We start from the raw sequence: 14192 nt of genomic DNA on the forward strand, positions 1-14192 counted from the left end.
GAAAATATTCATGAGAGTTCTTCGATAGAGATTTACCTTGTTCTCCTTGATTCTGCTCTTCCTTCTCACTCCCCAGAGCCTGAGGTGTCGATACTGGCAGAGTCTTCAACTGAGTGGCATCTTCTTTGTTCGCTTGAAGGGAGATAGGTACCCCACTTATACCTTAACATATATGCACTGCTGCTGATCCTTTGTTGATATGTCAGATTCGCCAACCGTTCTTGATTAAAGCAAAGAATAAAATGGAATGAAAGGGAGGTTCCAATATGAAAAGTGGTTAACTCATTAAAAACAGAAAACGAAAATACGAATATGAAACAAAAATTACCTTAAACCCATTTCACATATTATCATTATCGGTGGAGATTTGTTATTAAAAATAGCGAAGAAGATGAACAATTAGAATAATAAGACGAACAAATTTGGTTAAGCGTTTGTTTTTTTATTTGCGGGTAATTTGCCTGAAGCGGTGTGTCAGTTTCGGAGTATTATTCGCGAAGCCGCAAAACGGTGTCTTGTTCGCTGAAAATGTCAAGACGTTGTGTTTTATAGGTCTGGAAATATAGTAAATTATATATATACCCTTTTACTGCAGAGCAAAAAGAAAGTGGCTGTCTAACTTTCCGGTACCCTTCTCATTAAAAACTTTACTATAAAACCGGAAATACGAGAACTAATTGGAAAATCTGGTATCCGCTTTATATATAAGATTTGCCTGAAGCGGTGTGTCAGTTTCGGAGTATTATTCGCGAAGCCGCAAAACGGTGTCTTGTTCGCTGAAAATGTCAAGACGTTGTGTTTTATAGGTCTGGAAATATAGTAAATTATATATATACCCTTTATTTGCAGAGAGCAAAAGAAAGTGGCTGTCTAACTTTCCGGTACCCTTCTCATTAAAAACTTTACTATAAAACCGGAAATACGAGAACTAATTGGAAAATCTGGTATCCGCTTTATATATAAGATATACCCTTTTACTGCAGAGCAAAAAGAAAGTGGCTGTCTAACTTTCCGGTACCCTTCTCATTAAAAACTTTACTATAAAACCGGAAATACGAGAACTAATTGGAAAATCTGGTATCCGCTTTATATATAAGATATAAGATATATAGCCTAAACTTTTCTAGATATATATTATTCTGCTCTTGATCTATAATGCAGAGCACATATAATTATTAAAGGTTATATATAAGACCTGCCCACCGTATTACGAAAAAACAGGGGAGACTCCGGTAAAGACAAAACACTAAACATCCGTTCTTTCTATAGGAAAAAATTGGACTCTCTTCTAACACCCCAAAACCTTTATTTTTATCGCCTTCTTCACCGTTATTCAGATGGCTTTGCTTAGCGGCAAGGCTCCTCACATCCTCTAATGAAACTATTTATTTTTGGATCGGTGAACAAGATTTAAATTAGACAATGATCATACCACAAATCCATAATTGGCAATAGAAGAAGTATTCAGGGCTCATACAATCCCCAGTATCTCCTATAGACCCTGCCAATAATTTCTCAGAACTCAACACCAGTGGGAAACATGAACTAGATTCTAAGAGCTATTATTTAGGTCAGCACTCAAACGTTGGTAAGTTTTTGTTTTCACTGAACTTCTATTTTTGTATAAGCTATCTGAACGTGAAATGTCAGGAAGGAGTAGGAATCTGTAATAGCACTGCCAAGTTTTTTTCCATCTTAAATGTTGCAACCCATTTCACAATTTTTTTTATTTTTATAATTCTCGACTACTTGGTTAGATGCTGAAGGCGAACAATACACCTAATCTGACTTCATCAGCTGAACCCATTTGGGTTGCCTACGTACCCCCTTATCGAGGGATCAAGCTACACCGTAGTTCTCTCCTCTCTCCACTCTTTTCTATCTCACTCTTGGATTCTCCTCCTCTCTAGATGTCATCTCCTCTGGTTGTCTCCCTATTCTCCTCTCGTTGTCTCCTCATTCTGGCTCCTCTTATCTAGGTTTCTCCTCCTCCCTGGATGTCGTCACCCTACTCTTCTTCTCAAGATCTCTCCTCCTATTCCTCCTTCTCTCTGGCTGTCGTCTCCTTTGGCCAGCGTCTCCTCTAATCGTCGTCTCCTTTGGCCGTCGTCTCCTCCATTCTCTGCTCTAGATATCTCCTCCTCTCTTCCTCCTCATCTCGGGACATCATCTCCCTACTCCTCCTCTCTGGCCGTCGTATCCTCTGGCCGTCGTCTTCTCCCTTCTTTGCTATAGATATCTCCTCCTCTCTTCCTCCTCATCTCGGGACATCATCTCACTACTCCTCCTCCTCTCTAGCCGTCGTCTCCTCTGACCTTCGTCTTTTTCCTTCTCTGCTATAGATATCTCCTCATCTCTTCTTTCTCATCTCGGGACATCATCTCCATACTCCTCCTCCCCTCCCGGCTGTCATCATCTCCTTCTCCTCTTCTCTAGATCTCCCCTCCTATTCCTCATCCCTCTCGGCTATCGTCTCATCTAGCTTTTTGTCGTCTCCTTTGGCGGGCGTCTCCTCGACCGTCGTCTCCCTTTGGGCTGCCCGTTCTATGGCCGCCGTCTCCTCCTTTCTCGCTCTAGATACCTCCTCCTCTCTTCCTCCTTATCTCGAGACATCATCTCCCTACTCCTCCTCTCTGGCCGTCGTCTCCTCTGGCCGTCGTCTTCTCCCTTCTCTACTATAGATATCTCCTCCTCTCTTCCTTCTTATCTTGAGACATCATCTCCCTACTCCTCTCTGGCCGTCGTATCCTCGGGCCATCGTCTCCTTTGGCGTCGTCTCCTCCGGCGTCGTCTTCTCCCTTTCTCGCTATAGATATCTCCTCCTCTCTTTCTCCTTATCTCGACATCATCTCCCTACTCCTCCTCTCGGCCGCCAGATCCTCGGGCGTCGTCTCCTTTTGGTCCTGTCTCCTCCTCGTCGTCTTCTCCGCTTCTCTATAGATATCTCCTTCTCTCTTCCTCCTTATCCTTATTATCGAGACATCATCTCCCCTACTCCTCCTCTGCGGTCGTCGTATCCTCGGGCCGTCGTCTCCTTTGGCCGTTGCCTCTCCTCGGCCGTCGTTTTCTCCGCTTCCTACGCTAGAGATATCTCCTCCTCTCTTCCTCTTTATCTCGAGACATCATCTCCCTACTCCTCCTCTCTGGCCGTCGTATCCTTTGGCCGTCGTATCCTTTGGCCGTCGTCTCCTCTAGCCGTTGTCTCCTCTGGCCGTCGTCTTCTCCCTTCTCTGCTATAGATATCTCCTCCTCTCTTCCTCCTTTTCTCGAGACATCATCTCCCTACTCCTCCTCTCTGGCCGTTGTATCCTCGGGCCGTCGTCTCCTCTGGCCATCGTCTTCTCCCTTCTCTACTATAGATATCTCCTCCTCTCTTCTTCCTCATCTCGGGACATCATCTCACTACTCCTCCTCCTCTCTGGCCGTCGTCTCCCTGCTCCTCTTCCTCCTCCTCTCTGGCCGACGTCTCCATTCTCCCCTTCTCTAGATTTCCCCTCCTCTTCCTCCTCCTCTCTGGCCGACGTCTCCATACTCCCCTTCTCTAGATTTCCCTCCTCTTCCTCCTCCTCTGGCCGCGTCCTCATCCGCCGCCGTCGTCTCCTACTCTGGTTGTCTCCTCCTCCTCCTCCCCTCAACTTTCTCTTTTTTCTCTCTCGGTGCCTCTTTCCTCCATTTCTTCTTTTCTCCTTCCCCTCACTTTTTTCTCTCCCTTCTCAAGTCCTCCTCTCCTCACTTTTATATCTCCTCTTTAGGTTTACCTCATGGGGCCTAGTAGGGTCTTGGGCCTATTCTCTGGGCCCAATACCTACAAAGGCCCATCTTATGAAAATGGCTATTACATTAAATAGACCACACACTTGAATATAAAATTCAGTAGTTGGGTTGGAGGTAATAATCTGTGTAATCATCATACGCTCGATGACACTGTTCCCCTTTTTTCATTCATTTTCCATCTGCTGCCTTCCAGAACTTCAATATTTAGCTATGTTGTTTTGTAAGTATCTCATTTGCAAATCGCCATAAGAAACTTTTCTTTTCACACAGTTTTTAGTATTTTCCAGGAGGTTTATAAACTCACCTAAAAGCCATTGCTTGGTCTAACAATGCCACAATCTAGCAATAATTATTCATCCCACAATATTATTTAGAAACTTTGTTCAGTTCTTTAGTTTGCTTTATAAGTAGAGTAAGCATATGGTTTTTGTTGATATTTGACGAGTAAGCATATTGTTTTACGTACTGGATTTGATCTATATACAGCGATAACAACATTATGTATTCGTTTATTTATGTTGTTCCTCCCGAGTTTTAAAATTTAATTGTCTCATATATGTATATTGCAGGCAACTTCTCGGTGTGTGAAGCGGTCAAGGGCTGAACTCTGTGAAGTGGGTGAAGTACTGAAGTGTTTTAATTATGAGCCTCAGATCAGGTTGAAGGCAAGCTTCCTATGAATCCCAGCCATGTTTTTCAAGAAATTTCAATGTACATAGATTTTTATATATCTTAAGTTAAGTTTTCAGACTTTTAATCTTGCATTATAATCTTTGATGTCCTAAAGCTAAGTGCTGCCTAAGATAGAGTAAACAGAAAGGTGCGCTACTAGCCCTTTGCACTCCTGCCTCCCAAAGCAGAGACCTAACATAGGTTTCTTACATATTTTCTTTACAAGCTTTTTAGGCTTTCTTGATTTCAATTGTGTGCTACATCTATGTATTCATGCATTCAGTGTACCATCTTGATGAATGGGTAGCCTCTTTGCTAACCAGGTTAGTATATATAGCTTTTCAAACAATGATTTATGATTTCAATATCTAAAATGTAAACACCAGTAAAAGAAAAGGGTTTTTTTTCCTCAACAAATAAAGGCCCTTAAATAATATTTCTGTTTCTCTTAACGTTACCCCACACGTTCACATTAAATGTGTAAAAAAAATTGTGTAGTGTGTTTTGCGCATTATTGAGTTTGTGTATTTCATTAATTCACTTTCGCTCTGCTAGGTATCGTGTTAAGATTTCGCTCTATTGTCTATAAATTGTAACAACACTTCTATATACAACAACCCATTCCATTTGCTAGCTAGCAGGACCATGAGAAGCCTTTTTGTACTTGGGCAAAACTGCTTACAAGTGACAACCATGTTCATTCATGCCTTTTATGTTCTTTTTCAATTTTTCATAAATTATATTGTTTGAAACAGTAATTGAACAATTGTTTGGCACGTTCTTTATGGAGAAAGTTCGTATAGCATACCATACATTACCATAGATAGAGTTCCTTATGCTAATGATTATTTCCAGCTTCAGTTTGACTCCCATGAGCGTTACCACACACGTTCACATTAAACGTGTTTCCACAATATTTCTTTGTATTGTGTTTTGCACATTATTGGAATTACGAGAAAACCGTTGACAAAATCAAATGGTTTCCTATATGTCTTAGCAAAGAAGACATATTCCTAAAACCCTTCATTGTCTCCATTAAAACCTTAATCACTCTCCAAGTTCACAATAGCAATGTTCTCTAAAAGTCAATTTGTTCTCCAAGTTCACAATAGCAATGTTCACTTTGATCTCTAAGTTCAGGATCATTCTCACTGTCCCCCAACAATTAATTAGAGTTTGTTTGCTCAGGTTAATAGTCAGTATGCACTGTTATGGAAATTGTCTATAGGGAATTTTGATTTAGTACGCACGGGTCAGTTTATATATTCTCTTAATAATTGATAATTACTGCAATGAGTTTGATGTTATGTTTCATTAATAATCATTTTTCTCTTTAATATCTTTGCAGGTTTTCCTATTTGAAATGTTGTTTTAATAGATAGGATTACGAATTATTCTCTCTATTTTGCAATCTTACCAAACAATTTGTTGTTCATGTTTTAGGCTATGTGCTTCTAAGAGGAATAATGTTCACGAGAACCAGTCATCCATATATGCATGCTGAATTGTCCATGGAATGTGCCCACTAAATGCATTTCAAGAAAGTTCTCAAAGATTCTTGGGGGTAGCCCACTACCGTACATTACTATTCTAATCTTGCTAATAGTAGAGGTACCTTATCTGTTCATTGAACACATTCACTTCTTTTGCTACGACATCTTTCTCCAGCGCCATCAAGTCGTTTGATCAAGGATAAGCATTCAAGTTCCAAAATACTAAGTAGAATTTGAACTTTAGGTCAACATCAATCACTGTTGATGTTTTTTCTCCAGCAGATGCTTTCTCTTCACTTTCTTGATAGCTATCAGGAGACTTTTCATCATCGTCTTTATCAATCACTGTTGATGTTTTTTATCGAGCAGATGCTTTCTCTTCTGTTATTTTGAGGGTTTGAAGAGATGATTTTTTTTTTTTTGAAGAGTTGGAGGGCCTTTCCGTTTTTTTTTTGTTGAACAGAGGTGTAGGTAATAATTTATTCGCCATTGAAATTCAAGAAAAAAAGAGAGAGAAAGTGAAAGTGAAATTGAAGGAAAGTAGAGAGAGACTGTTTTTTTTTTAACATTAGCTTTTGTTTTTGTTTTTTGGAGAGTAGTGGAAAATGATCCCAGTGACCCACGTCAGCCCCCCTTTTTTCTCTGAGATAGACACATCAGATTTTTCATAGAAAAAGAAATTATACGCTCTTTTTTGCCGATTTCAATTGTTCGTAACCCAAAATAGATAAAACCCTATTTCTATACTCTTTTTTCAATTCTACAAAACACTCCCAACTCTCAAAAAAAAATCATCTCTTCAAATCCTGTCTCTTATTCTTCTCTTCTTCCAAAATTAAACCAGGTAAAAAAGGAGGATGATAGACCGTATCAATTTGGATTTTTATTTAATGATTAAGTCGAAAAGAAAAACCGTTGTACGCCCTCCCAACCTCTCTCTTCCTTTCTCAATTCATTCTCTCGCCTCTAATAGCAAAACAGAAAGCTCTGATTTTTGCCCCAACCAAAAAAAAAATGGCTTCGTTGATACTTCCAGCAGCTTCTATTTTGTACATGTTTATTAAAAGAGAAAAGCAAATTCTCTCCACTCTTTTCTTGAACAAAATTTCCAAACGAAAGTTTAACTTCAATGTGTTGGAGAATTTAGAGGTTCAAGAAAATAACCCTCCATTTTCAGGTAATATGGTACTCATAACCCTCGACAAACCTCTTTTTCTTTTGTCAATTAAATTTGCCCCAATGATTCCTTGATTGGTTAAGTCATGTGAATGGAATTATTGAAGGTGTACAAACTCGATAAATCTCTTTTCACATACGCTTCACATTCAAAACAAATCGGTGGTTTTGTCTTTTTCATTTTTCTCATTATTAATTATTTTTGTAAGTCAGCCATTTAAATGTCAACGATCTGAAAGACACCTATATGGATTTAATTGTTTGTTGGATTAATGCCGATGTAGTACACATTAATATTTATTCGATTGATAAAAAATTTGGTGGTTTTTTGAAAGTTAACTAAATAATTTGATTGAGTGTTTATCTTTAAGCATTCATAACCACTGTTTCTCTTTTATTAGAATTTTACCATCTAAATTGAGCATTCATAACTCACTGTTCAGTGAGAAATATATGGTAAGTGAAAAAACCAAATTAACTTCACATTATCACGTATCCATTATGCAGGATCATAAGCATGTTTGTCTCTAAAGTATGTTTTTTGCCTTCTTAGCTCAGTGTCCATGTCAACAAATTTTAAGTACCTAGCAGTCCCTTTTTGGAGCTCTCTAAGAGTGTCCACGTCATTTTTTTATTCACAGAAAATTAGGAGAAAAACAAAAAGAATATTACTAATTTACTTCTCTAAAACATATTCTTTAAAAAAACCCACCCCAAAACTCTCTCAATCTTCACCGGTTATTTTGAACTTCAAATTTCTCTTTATAACCTAGGTTTGGTGAGGAACTCTATCGTCTCAAATCAAGATGTTGAGAAACCCTGAACACAACTTCCATGATCGCGAGGTAAAATCAAGCTATTTTATTATTAATGTTATTTTGAAGTTGTTGCATTAGGAGTGTTGATTTTTATTTTTTGGGTTTGGTTTTGAACTTCTGATGATGAAGATTAGTTCCTCATATTTGTTATATATTTCCAGAAACGGAATCTGAAATCTCTGCAATTGAAGGGTTTCCAACACTAATTTTATCGTGTTCAATCTTAGAAATCTGGTAAGCTATCATTTCTTTTTTGAACACTGTGATTCAACAATTATTAGAACTGCACCAGTTTATTTTCTTTTTACTGATTTTAATCAATATGTTCTACTTTCTTAAAGCAATTTATCGTTTGTTAATTCGCCGCACTCAGCCACTGAAGTCTATCATTTGAAATCTTGATATGCCGCCTCTGCAGGTATATTTAGTATTTTAAGAAAATTAATTTGATGAGCACGCTACCCTTTCCCATTTGCCTTCAATCTATACCAGTCGGGTGTTGAAACTTGACTTGTTGGACAAATTTTTTGAGTTTTTTAGTATTTTGTTTTCTATTAGGTTTGAACCTGGGCAACAACGTAAACAATGTATTTTAGTTTTTTAAGATAGGTGTACAGAAGGAAAAAAATGCTTCCTTATGATATGTATTTAGTAGTGAATGCATAGTGTAATGGAGATTGTCTATTTGAGACTTTTGAATCTAATGTGATCCAGGAGAACCAATGCTTATTCAATCTAATCTTTTGAATCATGTTTTTTTTTCCGGGTCTAACATGATATGCCTAATTGGGTCTATTTTGTTCGCTCTAATAATTATAATCAATGTAAGCTACTTTGATTGCTCTTTATATTTTCTGAAATTATGCTATTTACTAGATTACAAAATAACATAGAGATCTTGCCGACAGAGGTTCAAGTTTTGTTCATGCCTACTATACAAAATTGCGAGAACATGTTTGTTACTAAACATAAACGGGGGAATCTTTATGTTCCTGTTGCCTAACATTAATTCTTTTGTGTCAATCATGTACTAGGTACTTACAAAGCCAGTCAGATGTTAACATTGAGACCATGAGTGGCGACTCTATAAATATGGAATATGTCATCAAGTAAATCAAACTAACCCCTGTTAGTGAGGTTAGTAATGTCCTTTACTCCTGTCTTCGATCTTTGTCAGTCCATGAGTTATATTTTGTGAATTATATTGGTTTGGTCGTAAGAGATCAAAGTTGTTTAATTGAAAAGTTCTTCATATGGATTACTAATCCATTACTTTTAGGGGTGAACTATATGTTGAACACAACACTATTGTTTGGTTTATCTTCATTGGTCAAGGTTAGTGGGAATTCCATGGATATATAGTATTCCAAATACACGATATTGACTTCCAATAGGTTTGTTTGAGTGTTATATTGGGTATATATCGTGATCATTTTGAGTTTTTGGACATTACAAGTTTATATTCGTCATTAGTCTAAGATTTTGTCAAGGGTATATATAAGTGTACTCTTTCCCAACTTATATGGACGGTATTACTGAGTTTGTAAAAGTAGTGGTTGTGAGTTGAGAAATCATTTGAAAGGCTAGGAGCACCATAGAAGCACCACAGAGACCAAAACACAATTTCCCACCAAGCCAAAATTTATTTTGTGCTTTCATGGTTCGAGTGATATTCTGATCAGATTGATTTGAAGTAATACTTCCAACAAATCTGCGAAGAAGTAAGTCCATTTTTATTTTATTATTAATGAAGCTCAATATTGAAATCGTAACATGGATTTGCACACATTGTCCATCATCACCATCCTCATTATCACGAATTACATGATCATCAGATCACCACTAAATGCAATTTTAATTCTAACCACCTGTCTCCTTTCCAAGACAAACTCCATACCTTATAGTGTAGAGGTGAATAAAGTGTTAATGGGCTATGACATCCTTTGTGCACTTACTAGAGAGTGTGTCAATGGTCCATAGTTCACACAAATACTGGACATAGTGGTTGTTGATAGTTTTGTCTTATTTATCATTTGCCTATATTTATAGGATTGATTTTGATTATTCATTGAGTAGATAACGTACAATAGTTGGTTGTCATCACGTTAGATACAAAGGCATATTTGTGACGGATTTTCTATTTTCATTGAGTAGATAACAGCAGTTGGTTGCCATTGCCAAAGCAACGAAAGACACGCTAAAACCAATAGACATACATCTACTCTAAGGTCAGCTTATAGGTATGGACAACATTATAAATGCGTATGTGTTAGGTTTTGTCAAACATTTTATTTTTTCCATGTTCAATTAATGAGTGTGTGTCTTCGAATTATAGCGTGGGTTAAACAATTTTCAGTTATTCAAAGGATAAAAGAATGGTAGATTGCGAGCGGAGTCAGCAGGGCCTACCCTCTAAACTTTCATTTGTAAGAAGGAATGTTGGTTTAGTTTACCATTAGTCCAACTAATGTTGAACTTTCTTAACCAATTTCAGTTTACCATTAGTCTAACTAATGTCGGACTTTCTTAACCAATTATTGCCCTGAAATCTTGAAGGAAATTGTTATGACTATTGAAAACATTTTGGAAGAAACAATTGGTAAATTAGTCTCCAAATGATATGAAATTGTTCCTAGGCACAACAACCAGGTATAGGGATTATCTCATCAGTGGTAGCCCACATTCTCTCTTACATGGTAACACTCATTTCCCCTCAAAGGAGGTGGGCACTTGCATTTGAAACTGCAATTCATCCTCAGTGAAGAAGAGCGCAAGCGGATTCGAACCATGGTATGATTCTACAATTTGATTCATCTATTCATTTAATTGTGTGGATTAAGTCGAAAAAAAAAATTAAAGCTTGGTGAAAAGAATTGTATGAAATTTTGCTCTAGAGAATTTATCCTGATCAGTCATTTATTAGTTTTTCACAATGAATCTACTAAAAAAATTACTCAAATAATCCATCATTTATTGGTTTTTGGCACTTTGATTAGTTATTATATTATGTTATTATATGTCACAACTTCATTGCTTGAGGGAGTCTGCATTGAAAAAGAAATGGGAGGACCTTCTCATTAACAGTAAAAGGTACCCAGAAGCGACTACATGTGGGAGTGTTTCTTGAGTTCTTATATGATTTTTTACTGTAGCATTTTGGAAGTTATATTCTCTATTACGTATTGATCCTCTAATTTGTTGCAAGCAATAAAGACTGGACCCTAGATTTCCTTTACGTATTACAAACCCTAAACTAATAATCTATGTACAGATATTTTAAATTTAGTGATGTAATACTCTCCTATAAGTAATGGATATGATGCCGGATGGTACTGCATTCTAAAATTAAGCCTATGAAGTGTTCAAGTCCTACAACGCGTTAAGGTCATAGAAATTGTGTTGATGTACTTTTGGAACTCATGCCTTTTGTTTAGTAATATTTCTTCTTTATTCTCTTTTTGTGTCTGTTCATTTGTGTGAGGGGATGTTATATCTACTTCAGTTTTCATTTGGTAATATTTTTTTCCCCAATTTTTATTTTTCAAAGTTTACTGGGATTCTCTAATGCATCAGCGTGACTATATAGACTACTGATTTATCATAACTGTGTTGACATTACCCTATACTTATATATATATTTTTATATTTCGGAGCATTTTGTTGCTAGAATCCGATACATTAAGTAGTTGAGAATGTGGATATAATGCATGCAGCTTGCACTACAGGGCATTTAATGATTACATTAGCGCCAATGGGAGTGACATCCGCAAGTGCCAATTCTACCTGGTATGAATAATGAACGGGTGCCAAAATGGTTGAGAAAAATTGAAGCAAAGGATGGCCAACAGAGTCTTTTGAAGCAAATATCCATTGATATCTTCAATTTTCAGGTACCTCATTAAATAAAATTTTGGTTTTCTTTCTAAGCTATCATATTTTTTGTTTTAATTATCAATTTTATGTTGTAGTTTTATGTCTCTCTTGAGTTGTTTTATCTTCTCTATAGGTGTTGTATTACTTCTTTTCCTTCTTCTTTTTTATTTTCATTGTTTTTTTCCTTTTGGTTTGATAAGTCACTAAGTTAGAAGAATTGATCGATATTAACGAAACTATGGACTTGGATTACGCTGTTGAGATTTATAGAACTCTTAATCCCAAGGTTCTTTTAGTTCACAAATTCTTATGCCCGGAGTACTCTTGCTTTATGCTGTCTAATTGGACAAGGCATAAAAAATTGGGGTGGGTTTGAGATAAATCAAGACCCAAGTCTGAAAATTGAAACACACAAGTGCCAGATTGGGTCATCATTAACACACTGAGTCTCATATCTAGAGTGCAAGACCCACATACTAATATTGTTCTACATGGAACTAAACAAAGTTGCATCATTAAGACTTTTAGTTTTATTAATGACCCTTCTAGATATACCGTAGTGAATAAAAGGCCCAACTAAAGTTCCTTTTAAAAGGATCCCCAAGCTAACCTTTGGGGAGTTGCACAACTTTTCTAAATTAAGTTCAACAAAGGGATTACCCAACTCATTGCTCTTATTTCTATTTGGATTTCTAGCAAAGTAAGTATGATTAATGTAACCCCGCCGGCCTCCTCTTACGCTCTCTCACTAATTTCAGTTTATTTTCTTCCCTAGATTCACAATGCTTGCCCTCTGTTCGTAATGAGTTTGAAGTCCTTGAGAGACAAGGTCATCAGGGAGCAACATTTTACTATGTGAGATTTCATCGAAACAGTAAATGTGTGCTTTGAGTTCTATTACCATTTCTCTTCACCAACGTTTACGTTTCAGCATTTCAGTTTTAAATCTCATACTGAGGAACAGGTATTCTATGCATAAACTTATAATGCAATAGAAGTTATTTGCTTAGGCTTAAATATATAATATTTCCAATCTATGTTACGTATTTCCTTCAACAATGTCGAATCATCTTTTGATAGTGGGAAGAAGCGAAAACAAGACGGTAGCTTGCTACTGTAACATGGAGGTTTGATGGAATTCCATAACTGTTCTTTCTCTTGGTTGCAATTGGTAAATTTCTGTATATTTATCTTTTGTTGATGTTTTCTTATGGTAATATATATTTTATTTGGTGGACGTCTGTTTTGTGTGTTATATGCTTCACATTTTGAAGCTTCTACATGTAGAATGCACTAAGGTCTCAAGAAATAGAGATGCTAGAGTTGGGTCAGCTACTATAGATATTCTCATTTTCATAAGTTTCTTCATGAAGCTAGCTCGAAGCACCACCTTATTTTATTGTACCACAAAGCGTTGGTGTACTTTTGACGGATTGATGCTCATGAATGCCCATGGAAGATTGGAATTGATGAAGACTTTATTATTGTGCCTCTATTTGTTAGAACTTAAAAAACTCAAGAGAAGATGCCAAATATGGAAGGTAAAAGTCTGTCAGTGGGTACTATTTGGTTTATCCACCTTCCCTTTCTCTTAAGTGCAAGAGAAGTTATAGGTTTGGAGTGACAAGAAGAAACATGCTCAAGTGATTGAGTTTCTAAGCTAAACTTTATCTCCACCTCACCTTTTGTTACTCCTTTTGAAAGTTGAGTGAATTGGAGAATAAGCACAGCTCTTAGAATGGATTTCATTGTATATAAAACGGTTGTCCTTACTGTTGAGGTTTTGGTTGTCTTGCTTTCTATATATTTGAATAGGTTATTGACAATGTTATTTGGAGGTTTTATTTGGAGGTTCAATTTTGTACTTAATTAAAGAAGGTATATTTGATTGAAGGATTTACTTTATAGCATGCCAAATGCAAATAAGATGACAAATTATTTGGTATTATTGAAAGGAATGATTCCTATAGTGTATCCCATTCTATTTGGTGTGCATATGTAGCATTTCACCAATAATAGTATATAGTTCTTGCGCTGCAAAATGTAAAATTACTTGGCAGCCACAAGAAAATAACACAATTGGTCATGATGACTTCGGAGATTCTTTCAAAATCCTTGAGGCGCCGATCTCAAAAATGTCTCACTACCACATTGACAAGGAACATTCAGCTCACAGAACCCGTTTGGCGGATATGGGTCATATAAAGCAGATATGAAACCAGAGACTACAACAAGGGCCAATGATCACTTCGGTATCAATTTTGGAACTAGCGATACACATGTAGTCATTATGGAAGGAGAAAGCACTAAGTTTATTGCCAACTTTTCCATCAGTGGCTGCATTTAACCGTGAGGTGAATTTTATTATTGGACCGCAGGCAAAGAG

The 14192-nt window shown here is 36.8% G+C and overlaps 1 protein-coding gene and 1 long non-coding RNA gene across 6 annotated transcripts in view; both read left to right on the plus strand.

Annotated features, from left to right (window-relative positions):
• The window catches only part of LOC147484844 (uncharacterized), a 73743-nt gene that overhangs the window by 32829 nt on the left and 26722 nt on the right, over window positions 1-14192 (plus strand). The window lies entirely within an intron of this gene.
• LOC147484849 (uncharacterized) lies at window positions 1137-13637 on the plus strand. 4 transcript variants are annotated; one of them, XR_015204455.1, is made up of 12 exons: window positions 1137-1588; window positions 4344-4439; window positions 5890-6057; window positions 7889-7960; window positions 8095-8167; window positions 8275-8351; window positions 8968-9070; window positions 10570-10723; window positions 11659-11823; window positions 12582-12770; window positions 12887-12977; window positions 13180-13637. It is a non-coding gene; the product is annotated as an uncharacterized LOC147484849 (long non-coding RNA). The 4 variants fall into 4 exon arrangements; XR_015204454.1 differs by lacking the exons at window positions 10570-10723; window positions 13180-13637 and adding an exon at window positions 10088-10173 and having other exon boundaries at window positions 12582-12949; XR_015204457.1 differs by lacking the exons at window positions 10570-10723; window positions 12582-12770; window positions 12887-12977; window positions 13180-13637 and adding an exon at window positions 10088-10173 and having other exon boundaries at window positions 11647-11783.

This window comes from Coptis chinensis, chromosome 8 (genome assembly GCF_015680905.1).
Source record: "Coptis chinensis isolate HL-2020 chromosome 8, ASM1568090v1, whole genome shotgun sequence".
NCBI classification, from domain to species: Eukaryota; Viridiplantae; Streptophyta; class Magnoliopsida; order Ranunculales; family Ranunculaceae; genus Coptis; species Coptis chinensis.